Genomic DNA, 13180 nt, shown 5'->3' with positions numbered 1-13180 from the left:
CATACACCCACAAATACTGTAGTACACACACACACACACACACACATTATATTCATGTCACATTCAAAGACACACAGCGTCAGAATAACTCTGACACCATTGTCCTATCTATCCCCTCACCTTCCCTCACTAACTGGCTGCATTTTCCAATTCAGCACCAGGAATCAATTCAAGGACACACCAGAACACATCAAGAGTAGCCACAGAAGAGGTACAAGTAGGGGGAGGATAGGACGACACAATAAATCTCTCAGCCCTATTCTGGCAGACAATCCTCACTGCAATGACACTACTATCCAGAGACCTTGTCTATGTCTATGCCGAACGGTTAATCTATGCGAGATCACAGTTATGCTAAACCGCAAGTATAAAAAAACATCAAATGAACTCATGTAAATTCACATCTCCTATATTTAAATAGCTGAATAACGTGCGAGGGCCAGACGCCTGGGTTTACACTAAGGAAGCCGAACGGATGTGCTAGGCTAGCCCACTGAACACTTGATTTTCAGCGTAAGGACTATGGGAACATTTACAGGCCATTCCCGAGACCAATTAGACATTTCTAAGAGTTTTCCAACAGTAAGGATTAAATCCCCGTTTTCTGTAAGTTAAAGGACATCCTAGACAGGCTAGTAGAGGTTTAACTGTGTGAATCAGATATGAAGCAGGTGGCCAATCGTAGAATATTCAGAGATTATCATGTTAACATTAAGCGTGGTGACTGTGTAATGAACGCTATCTCGTCAAGGACCAGCCATGTTGTTATGTGGTGTACCTGAGAATATATCCCTTTAGGAGTTCTGGAGGTTAAATAACATTGTCTTGTGTACTGTAGGTTACATAACATTGTGTAGTGTACTGTAGGTGTCTGGAGGTTAAATAACATTGTGTAGTGTACTGTAGGTGTCTGCAGGTTAAATAACATTGTGTAGTGTACTGTAGGTTACATAACATTGTGTAGTGTACTGTAGGTGTCTGGAGGTTAAATAACATTGTGTAGTGTACTGTAGGTGTTCTGGAGGTTAAATAACATTGTGTAGTGTACTGTAGGTTACATAACATTGTGTAGTGTACTGTAGGTGTTCTGGAGGTTAAATAACATTGTGTAGTGTACTGTAGGTGTACTGTAGGTTACATAACATTGTGTAGTGTACTGTAGGTGTCTGGAGGTTAAATAACATTGTGTAGTGTACTGTAGGTGTCTGGAGGTTAAATAACATTGTGTAGTGTACTGTAGGTTAAATAACATTGTGTAGTGTACTGTAGGTGTTCTGGAGGTTAAATAATATTGTGTAGTGTACTGTAGGTGTACTGTAGGTTACATAACATTGTGTAGTGTACTGTAGGTGTCTGGAGGTTACATAACATTGTGTAGTGTACTGTAGGTTAAATAACATTGTGTAGTGTACTGTAGGTTACATAACATTGTGTAGTGTACTGTAGGTTACATAACATTGTGTAGTGTACTGTAGGTTACATAACATTGTGTAGTGTACTGTAGGTTACATAACATTGTGTAGTGTACTGTAGGTTAAATAACATTGTGTAGTGTACTGTAGGTTAAATAACATTGTGTAGTGTACTGTAGGTGTCTGGAGGTTAAATAACATTGTGTAGTGTACTGTAGGTTACATAACATTGTGTAGTGTACTGTAGGTGTCTGGAGGTTACATAACATTGTGTAGTGTACTGTAGGTGTACTGTAGGTTACATAACATTGTGTAGTGTACTGTAGGTTAAATAACATTGTGTAGTGTACTGTAGGTGTACTGTAGGTTACATAACATTGTGTAGTGTACTGTAGGTGTACTGTAGGTTACATAACATTGTGTAGTGTACTGTAGGTTAAATAACATTGTGTAGTGTACTGTAGGTTACATAACATTGTGTAGTGTACTGTAGGTGTTCTGGAGGTTAAATAACATTGTGTAGTGTACTGTAGGTGTACTGTAGGTTACATAACATTGTGTAGTGTACTGTAGGTGTCTGGAGGTTAAATAACATTGTGTAGTGTACTGTAGGTGTCTGGAGGTTAAATAACATTGTGTAGTGTACTGTAGGTTAAATAACATTGTGTAGTGTACTGTAGGTGTTCTGGAGGTTAAATAATATTGTGTAGTGTACTGTAGGTGTACTGTAGGTTACATAACATTGTGTAGTGTACTGTAGGTGTTCTGGAGGTTACATAACATTGTGTAGTGTACTGTAGGTGTCTGGAGGTTACATAACATTGTGTAGTGTACTGTAGGTTAAATAACATTGTGTAGTGTACTGTAGGTTACATAACATTGTGTAGTGTACTGTAGGTTAAATAACATTGTGTAGTGTACTGTAGGTTACATAACATTGTGTAGTGTACTGTAGGTTACATAACATTGTGTAGTGTACTGTAGGTTAAATAACATTGTGTAGTGTACTGTAGGTGTACTGTAGGTTACATAACATTGTGTAGTGTACTGTAGGTGTCTGGAGGTTAAATAACATTGTGTAGTGTACTGTAGGTTAAATAACATTGTGTAGTGTACTGTAGGTGTCTGGAGGTTAAATAACATTGTGTAGTGTACTGTAGGTTACATAACATTGTGTAGTGTACTGTAGGTTAAATAACATTGTGTAGTGTACTGTAGGTGTACTGTAGGTTACATAATATTGTGTAGTGTACTGTAGGTGTCTGGAGGTTAAATAACATTGTGTAGTGTACTGTAGGTTAAATAACATTGTGTAGTGTACTGTAGGTGTCTGGAGGTTAAATAACATTGTGTAGTGTACTGTAGGTTAAATAACATTGTGTAGTGTACTGTAGGTGTCTGGAGGTTACATAACATTGTGTAGTGTACTGTAGGTGTACTGTAGGTTACATAACATTGTTTAGTGTACTGTAGGTTAAATAACATTGTGTAGTGTACTGTAGGTGTACTGTAGGTTACATAACATTGTGTAGTGTACTGTAGGTGTACTGTAGGTTACATAACATTGTGTAGTGTACTGTAGGTTACATAACATTGTGTAGTGTACTGTAGGTGTTCTGGAGGTTAAATAATATTGTGTAGTGTACTGTAGGTGTACTGTAGGTTACATAACATTGTGTAGTGTACTGTAGGTTAAATAACATTGTGTAGTGTACTGTAGGTTAAATAACATTGTGTAGTGTACTGTAGGTGTCTGGAGGTTAAATAACATTGTGTAGTGTACTGTAGGTGTACTGTAGGTTACATAACATTGTGTAGTGTACTGTAGGTTAAATAACATTGTGTAGTGTACTGTAGGTTACATAACATTGTGTAGTGTACTGTAGGTGTTCTGGAGGTTAAATAATATTGTGTAGTCTACTGTAGGTGTACTGTAGGTTACATAACATTGTGTAGTGTACTGTAGGTTAAATAACATTGTGTAGTGTACTGTAGGTTACATAACATTGTGTAGTGTACTGTAGGTGTCTGGAGGTTAAATAACATTGTGTAGTGTACTGTAGGTGTACTGTAGGTTACATAACATTGTGTAGTGTACTGTAGGTTAAATAACATTGTGTAGTGTACTGTAGGTGTCTGGAGGTTACATAACATTGTATAGTGTACTGTAGGTTACATAACATTGTCTAGTGTACTGTAGGTTACATAACATTGTGTAGTGTACTGTAGGTGTCTGGAGGTTACATAACATTGTGTAGTGTACTGTAGGTGTCTGGAGGTTAAATAACATTGTGTAGTGTACTGTAGGTGTCTGGAGGTTACATAACATTGTGTAGTGTACTGTAGGTTACATAACATTGTCTAGTGTACTGTAGGTTACATAACATTGTGTAGTGTACTGTAGGTGTCTGGAGGTTACATAACATTGTGTAGTGTACTGTAGGTGTCTGGAGGTTAAATAACATTGTGTAGTGTACTGTAGGTTACATAACATTGTGTAGTGTACTGTAGGTTACATAACATTGTGTAGTGTACTGTAGGTGTCTGGAGGTTACATAACATTGTGTAGTGTACTGTAGGTGTCTGGAGGTTAAATAACATTGTGTAGTGTACTGTAGGTTAAATAACATTGTGTAGTGTACTGTAGGTGTTCTGGAGGTTAAATAATATTGTGTAGTGTACTGTAGGTGTACTGTAGGTTACATAACATTGTGTAGTGTACTGTAGGTGTTCTGGAGGTTACATAACATTGTGTAGTGTACTGTAGGTGTCTGGAGGTTACATAACATTGTGTAGTGTACTGTAGGTTAAATAACATTGTGTAGTGTACTGTAGGTTACATAACATTGTGTAGTGTACTGTAGGTTAAATAACATTGTGTAGTGTACTGTAGGTTACATAACATTGTGTAGTGTACTGTAGGTTACATAACATTGTGTAGTGTACTGTAGGTTAAATAACATTGTGTAGTGTACTGTAGGTTAAATAACATTGTGTAGTGTACTGTAGGTGTCTGGAGGTTAAATAACATTGTGTAGTGTACTGTAGGTTACATAACATTGTGTAGTGTACTGTAGGTGTCTGGAGGTTACATAACATTGTGTAGTGTACTGTAGGTGTACTGTAGGTTACATAACATTGTGTAGTGTACTGTAGGTTAAATAACATTGTGTAGTGTACTGTAGGTGTACTGTAGGTTACATAACATTGTGTAGTGTACTGTAGGTGTACTGTAGGTTACATAACATTGTGTAGTGTACTGTAGGTTAAATAACATTGTGTAGTGTACTGTAGGTTACATAACATTGTGTAGTGTACTGTAGGTGTTCTGGAGGTTAAATAACATTGTGTAGTGTACTGTAGGTGTACTGTAGGTTACATAACATTGTGTAGTGTACTGTAGGTGTCTGGAGGTTAAATAACATTGTGTAGTGTACTGTAGGTGTCTGGAGGTTAAATAACATTGTGTAGTGTACTGTAGGTTAAATAACATTGTGTAGTGTACTGTAGGTGTTCTGGAGGTTAAATAATATTGTGTAGTGTACTGTAGGTGTACTGTAGGTTACATAACATTGTGTAGTGTACTGTAGGTGTTCTGGAGGTTACATAACATTGTGTAGTGTACTGTAGGTGTCTGGAGGTTACATAACATTGTGTAGTGTACTGTAGGTTAAATAACATTGTGTAGTGTACTGTAGGTTACATAACATTGTGTAGTGTACTGTAGGTTAAATAACATTGTGTAGTGTACTGTAGGTTACATAACATTGTGTAGTGTACTGTAGGTTACATAACATTGTGTAGTGTACTGTAGGTTAAATAACATTGTGTAGTGTACTGTAGGTGTACTGTAGGTTACATAACATTGTGTAGTGTACTGTAGGTGTCTGGAGGTTAAATAACATTGTGTAGTGTACTGTAGGTTAAATAACATTGTGTAGTGTACTGTAGGTTAAATAACATTGTGTAGTGTACTGTAGGTGTACTGTAGGTTACATAACATTGTGTAGTGTACTGTAGGTGTCTGGAGGTTAAATAACATTGTGTAGTGTACTGTAGGTTAAATAACATTGTGTAGTGTACTGTAGGTGTCTGGAGGTTAAATAACATTGTGTAGTGTACTGTAGGTTAAATAACATTGTGTAGTGTACTGTAGGTGTCTGGAGGTTACATAACATTGTGTAGTGTACTGTAGGTGTACTGTAGGTTACATAACATTGTTTAGTGTACTGTAGGTTAAATAACATTGTGTAGTGTACTGTAGGTGTACTGTAGGTTACATAACATTGTGTAGTGTACTGTAGGTGTACTGTAGGTTACATAACATTGTGTAGTGTACTGTAGGTTAAATAACATTGTGTAGTGTACTGTAGGTTACATAACATTGTGTAGTGTACTGTAGGTGTTCTGGAGGTTAAATAATATTGTGTAGTGTACTGTAGGTGTACTGTAGGTTACATAACATTGTGTAGTGTACTGTAGGTTAAATAACATTGTGTAGTGTACTGTAGGTTAAATAACATTGTGTAGTGTACTGTAGGTGTCTGGAGGTTAAATAACATTGTGTAGTGTACTGTAGGTGTACTGTAGGTTACATAACATTGTGTAGTGTACTGTAGGTTAAATAACATTGTGTAGTGTACTGTAGGTTACATAACATTGTGTAGTGTACTGTAGGTGTTCTGGAGGTTAAATAATATTGTGTAGTCTACTGTAGGTGTACTGTAGGTTACATAACATTGTGTAGTGTACTGTAGGTTAAATAACATTGTGTAGTGTACTGTAGGTTACATAACATTGTGTAGTGTACTGTAGGTGTCTGGAGGTTAAATAACATTGTGTAGTGTACTGTAGGTGTACTGTAGGTTACATAACATTGTGTAGTGTACTGTAGGTTAAATAACATTGTGTAGTGTACTGTAGGTGTACTGTAGGTTACATAACATTGTGTAGTGTACTGTAGGTTAAATAACATTGTGTAGTGTACTGTAGGTGTCTGGAGGTTAAATAACATTGTGTAGTGTACTGTAGGTTAAATAACATTGTGTAGTGTACTGTAGGTGTCTGGAGGTTACATAACATTGTGTAGTGTACTGTAGGTGTACTGTAGGTTACATAACATTGTTTAGTGTACTGTAGGTTAAATAACATTGTGTAGTGTACTGTAGGTGTACTGTAGGTTACATAACATTGTGTAGTGTACTGTAGGTGTACTGTAGGTTACATAACATTGTGTAGTGTACTGTAGGTTAAATAACATTGTGTAGTGTACTGTAGGTTACATAACATTGTGTAGTGTACTGTAGGTGTTCTGGAGGTTAAATAATATTGTGTAGTGTACTGTAGGTGTACTGTAGGTTACATAACATTGTGTAGTGTACTGTAGGTTAAATAACATTGTGTAGTGTACTGTAGGTTAAATAACATTGTGTAGTGTACTGTAGGTGTATGGAGGTTAAATAACATTGTGTAGTGTACTGTAGGTGTACTGTAGGTTACTTAACATTGTGTAGTGTACTGTAGGTTAAATAACATTGTGTAGTGTACTGTAGGTTACATAACATTGTGTAGTGTACTGTAGGTGTTCTGGAGGTTAAATAATATTGTGTAGTCTACTGTAGGTGTACTGTAGGTTACATAACATTGTGTAGTGTACTCTAGGTTAAATAACATTGTGTAGTGTACTGTAGGTTACATAACATTGTGTAGTGTACTGTAGGTGTCTGGAGGTTAAATAACATTGTGTAGTGTACTGTAGGTGTACTGTAGGTTACATAACATTGTGTAGTGTACTGTAGGTTAAATAACATTGTGTAGTGTACTGTAGGTGTCTGGAGGTTACATAACATTGTGTAGTGTACTGTAGGTTACATAACATTGTCTAGTGTACTGTAGGTTACATAACATTGTGTAGTGTACTGTAGGTGTCTGGAGGTTACATAACATTGTGTAGTGTACTGTAGGTGTCTGGAGGTTAAATAACATTGTGTAGTGTACTGTAGGTGTCTGGAGGTTACATAACATTGTGTAGTGTACTGTAGGTTACATAACATTGTCTAGTGTACTGTAGGTTACATAACATTGTGTAGTGTACTGTAGGTGTCTGGAGGTTACATAACATTGTTTAGTGTACTGTAGGTGTCTGGAGGTTAAATAACATTGTGTAGTGTACTGTAGGTTACATAACATTGTGTAGTGTACTGTAGGTTACATAACATTGTGTAGTGTACTGTAGGTGTCTGGAGGTTAAATAACATTGTGTAGTGTACTGTAGGTTACATAACATTGTGTAGTGTACTGTAGGTTACATAACATTGTGTAGTGTACTGTAGGTGTCTGGAGGTTACATAACATTGTGTAGTGTACTGTAGGTGTCTGGAGGTTAAATAACATTGTGTAGTGTACTGTAGGTGTCTGCAGGTTAAATAACATTGTGTAGTGTACTGTAGGTTACATAACATTGTGTAGTGTACTGTAGGTGTCTGGAGGTTAAATAACATTGTGTAGTGTACTGTAGGTTACATAACATTGTGTAGTGTACTGTAGGTTACATAACATTGTGTAGTGTACTGTAGGTGTTCTGGAGGTTAAATAACATTGTGTAGTGTACTGTAGCTTACATAACATTGTGTAGTGTACTGTAGGTGTCTGGAGGTTAAATAACATTGTGTAGTGTACTGTAGGTTACATAACATTGTGTAGTGTACTGTAGGTTACATAACATTGTGTAGTGTACTGTAGGTTAAATAACATTGTGTAGTGTACTGTAGGTGTACTGTAGGTTACATAACATTGTGTAGTGTACTGTAGGTGTTCTGGAGGTTACATAACATTGTGTAGTGTACTGTAGGTGTCTGGAGGTTAAATAACATTGTGTAGTGTACTGTAGGTGTCTGGAGGTTACATAACATTGTGTAGTGTACTGTAGGTGTCTGGAGGTTAAATAACATTGTGTAGTGTACTGTAGGTGTTCTGGAGGTTACATAACATTGTGTAGTGTACTGTAGGTGTCTGGAGGTTCATTAACATTGTGTAGTGTACTGTAGGTGTCTGGAGGTTAAATAACATTGTGTAGTGTACTGTAGGTGTCTGGAGGTTCATTAACATTGTGTAGTGTACTGTAGGTTAAATAACATTGTGTAGTGTACTGTAGGTGTCTGGAGGTTAAATAACATTGTGTAGTGTACTGTAGGTGTCTGGAGGTTAAATAACATTGTGTAGTGTACTGTAGGTGTTCTGGAGGTTACATAACATTGTGTAGTGTACTGTAGGTTACATAACATTGTGTAGTGGACTGTAGGTGTTCTGGAGGTTAAATAACATTGTGTAGTGTACTGTAGGTGTTCTGGAGGTTAAATAACATTGTGTAGTGTACTGTAGGTGTTCTGGAGGTTACATAACATTGTGTAGTGTACTGTAGGTTAAATAACATTGTGTAGTGTACTGTAGGTGTTCTGGAGGTTACATAACATTGTGTAGTGTACTGTAGGTGTCTGCAGGTTAAATAACATTGTGTAGTGTACTGTAGGTTACATAACATTGTGTAGTGTACTGTAGGTGTCTGGAGGTTAAATAACATTGTGTAGTGTACTGTAGGTGTCTGGAGGTTAAATAACATTGTGTAGTGTACTGTAGGTTACATAACATTGTGTAGTGTACTGTAGGTGTCTGCAGGTTAAATAACATTGTGTAGTGTACTGTAGGTGTCTGGAGGTTAAATAACATTGTGTAGTGTACTGTAGGTGTCTGGAGGTTAAATAACATTGTGTAGTGTACTGTAGGTGTTTGGAGGTTACATAACATTGTGTAGTGTACTGTAGGTGTCTGGAGGTTAAATAACATTGTGTAGTGTACTGTAGGTGTCTGGAGGTTAAATAACATTGTGTAGTGTACTGTAGGTTACATAACATTGTGTAGTGTACTGTAGGTGTTCTGGAGGTTAAATAACATTGTGTAGTGTACTGTAGGTGTCTGGAGGTTACATAACATTGTGTAGTGTACTGTAGGTGTCTGGAGGTTACATAACATTGTGTAGTGTACTGTAGGTTACATAACATTGTGTAGTGTACTGTAGGTTACATAACATTGTGTAGTGTACTGTAGGTGTCTGGAGGTTACATAACATTGTGTAGTGTACAGTAGGTTACATAACATTGTGTAGTGTACTGTAGGTTACATAACATTGTGTAGTGTACTGTAGGTGTCTGGAGGTTACATAACATTGTGTAGTGTACTGTAGGTGTTCTGCAGGTTAAATAACATTGTGTAGTGTACTGTAGGTGTCTGGAGGTTAAATAACATTGTGTAGTGTACTGTAGGTGTACTGTAGGTTACATAACATTGTGTAGTGTACTGTAGGTGTCTGGAGGTTAAATAACATTGTGTAGTGTACTGTAGGTGTCTGGAGGTTAAATAACATTGTGTAGTGTACTGTAGGTTAAATAACATTGTGTAGTGTACTGTAGGTGTCTGGAGGTTACATAACATTGTGTAGTGTACTGTAGGTTAAATAACATTGTGTAGTGTACTGTAGGTGTCTGGAGGTTAAATAACATTGTGTAGTGTACTGTAGGTGTTCTGGAGGTTAAATAACATTGTGTAGTGTACTGTAGGTGTTCTGGAGGTTAAATAACATTGTGTAGTGTACTGTAGGTTAAATAACATTGTGTAGTGTACTGTAGGTTACATAACATTGTGTAGTGTACTGTAGGTTAAATAACATTGTGTAGTGTACTGTAGGTTACATAACATTGTGTAGTGTACTGTAGGTGTCTGGAGGTTAAATAACATTGTGTAGTGTACTGTAGGTGTTCTGGAGGTTAAATAACATTGTGTAGTGTACTGTAGGTGTCTGGAGGTTAAATAACATTGTGTAGTGTACTGTAGGTGTCTGGAGGTTAAATAACATTGTGTAGTGTACTGTAGGTGTTCTGGAGGTTAAATAACATTGTGTAGTGTACTGTAGGTGTCTGGAGGTTAAATAACATTGTGTAGTGTACTGTAGGTGTCTGGAGGTTACATAACATTGTGTAGTGTACTGTAGGTGTCTGGAGGTTAATTAACATTGTGTAGTGTACTGTAGGTGTCTGGAGGTTAAATAACATTGTGTAGTGTACTGTAGGTGTCTGGAGGTTAAATAACATTGTGTAGTGTACTGTAGGTGTCTGGAGGTTAAATAACATTGTGTAGTGTACTGTAGGTGTTCTGGAGGTTAAATAACATTGTGTAGTGTACTGTAGGTGTTCTGGAGGTTAAATAACATTGTGTAGTGTACTGTAGGTGTCTGGAGGTTACATAACATTGTGTAGTGTACTGTAGGTGTCTGGAGGTTACATAACATTGTGTAGTGTACTGTAGGTTACATAACATTGTGTAGTGTACTGTAGGTTACATAACATTGTGTAGTGTACTGTAGGTGTCTGGAGGTCACATAACATTGTGTAGTGTACTGTAGGTTACATAACATTGTGTAGTGTACTGTAGGTTACATAACATTGTGTAGTGTACTGTAGGTGTCTGGAGGTTACATAACATTGTGTAGTGTACTGTAGGTGTTCTGCAGGTTAAATAACATTGTGTAGTGTACTGTAGGTGTTCTGGAGGTTAAATAACATTGTGTAGTGTACTGTAGGTGTCTGGAGGTTAAATAACATTGTGTAGTGTACTGTAGGTGTACTGTAGGTTACATAACATTGTGTAGTGTACTGTAGGTGTCTGGAGGTTAAATAACATTGTGTAGTGTACTGTAGGTGTCTGGAGGTTAAATAACATTGTGTAGTGTACTGTAGGTTAAATAACATTGTGTAGTGTACTGTAGGTGTCTGGAGGTTACATAACATTGTGTAGTGTACTGTAGGTTAAATAACATTGTGTAGTGTACTGTAGGTGTCTGGAGGTTAAATAACATTGTGTAGTGTACTGTAGGTGGTCTGGAGGTTAAATAACATTGTGTAGTGTACTGTAGGTGTTCTGGAGGTTAAATAACATTGTGTAGTGTACTGTAGGTTAAATAACATTGTGTAGTGTACTGTAGGTTACATAACATTGTGTAGTGTACTGTAGGTTAAATAACATTGTGTAGTGTACTGTAGGTTACATAACATTGTGTAGTGTACTGTAGGTGTCTGGAGGTTAAATAACATTGTGTAGTGTACTGTAGGTGTTCTGGAGGTTAAATAACATTGTGTAGTGTACTGTAGGTGTCTGGAGGTTAAATAACATTGTGTAGTGTACTGTAGGTGTCTGGAGGTTAAATAACATTGTGTAGTGTACTGTAGGTGTTCTGGAGGTTAAATAACATTGTGTAGTGTACTGTAGGTGTTCTGGAGGTTAAATAACATTGTGTAGTGTACTGTAGGTGTCTGGAGGTTACATAACATTGTGTAGTGTACTGTAGGTGTCTGGAGGTTAAATAACATTGTGTAGTGTACTGTAGGTGTCTGGAGGTTAAATAACATTGTGTAGTGTACTGTAGGTGTTCTGGAGGTTACATAACATTGTGTAGTGTACTGTAGGTGTCTGGAGGTTAAATAACATTGTGTAGTGTACTGTAGGTGTCTGGAGGTTAATTAACATTGTGTAGTGTACTGTAGGTTAAATAACATTGTGTAGTGTACTGTAGGTGTATGGAGGTTAATTAATATTGTGTAGTGTACTGTAGGTGTCTGGAGGTTAAATAACATTGTGTAGTGTACTGTAGGTGTCTGGAGGTTACATAACATTGTGTAGTGTACTGTAGGTGTCTGGAGGTTACATAACATTGTGTAGTGTACTGTAGGTGTCTGGAGGTTAAATAACATTGTGTAGTGTACTGTAGGTGTCTGGAGGTTAAATAACATTGTGTAGTGTACTGTAGGTGTCTGGAGGTTACATAACATTGTGTAGTGTACTGTAGGTGTACTATAGGTTAAATAACATTGTGTAGTGTACTGTAGGTGTACTGTAGGTTAAATAACATTGTGTAGTGTACTGTAGGTTACATAACATTGTGTAGTGTACTGTAGGTGTCTGGAGGTTACATAACATTGTGTAGTGTACTGTAGGTGTACTGTAGGTTAAATAACATTGTGTAGTGTACTGTAGGTTACATAACATTGTGTAGGTGTCTGCAGGTTAAATAACATTGTGTAGTGTACTGTAAGTTACATAACATTGTGTAGTGTACTGTAGGTGTCTGGAGGTTACATAACATTGTGTAGTGTACTGTAGGTGTCTGGAGGTTAAATAACATTGTGTAGTGTACTGTAGGTGTCTGCAGGTTAAATAACATTGTGTAGTGTACTGTAGGTGTCTGCAGGTTAAATAACATTGTGTAGTGTACTGTAGGTGTCTGGAGGTTACATAACATTGTGTAGTGTACTGTAGGTTAAATAACATTGTGTAGTGTACTGTAGGTTACATAACATTGTGTAGTGTACTGTAGGTTACATAACATTGTGTAGTGTACTGTAGGTTAAATAACATTGTGTAGTGTACTGTAGGTTACATAACATTGTGTAGTGTACTGTAGGTTACATAACATTGTGTAGTGTACTGTAGGTGTCTGGAGGTTAAATAACATTGTGTAGTGTACTGTAGGTGTCTGGAGGTTATATAACATTGTGTAGTGTACTGTAGGTTACATAACATTGTGTAGTGTACTGTAGGTGTCTGGAGGTTACATAACATTGTGTAGTGTACTGTAGGTGTCTGGAGGTTAAATAACATTGTGTAGTGTACTGTAGGTGTCTGCAGGTTAAATAACATTGTGTAGTGTACTGTAGGTGTTC

General features: G+C 37.0%; 1 protein-coding gene across 6 annotated transcripts in view; it reads right to left on the bottom strand.

Moving 5' to 3' along the window:
- LOC110498649 (serine/threonine-protein kinase DCLK2-like) overlaps positions 1-13180 on the bottom strand; it is a 109270-nt gene that overhangs the window by 19588 nt on the left and 76502 nt on the right. The window lies entirely within an intron of this gene.

The sequence above is a fragment of the Oncorhynchus mykiss genome, chromosome 19 (assembly GCF_013265735.2).
Source record: "Oncorhynchus mykiss isolate Arlee chromosome 19, USDA_OmykA_1.1, whole genome shotgun sequence".
Classification (NCBI taxonomy): Eukaryota; Metazoa; Chordata; class Actinopteri; order Salmoniformes; family Salmonidae; genus Oncorhynchus; species Oncorhynchus mykiss.
This window is presented reverse-complemented; position numbering and strand designations above follow the sequence as displayed.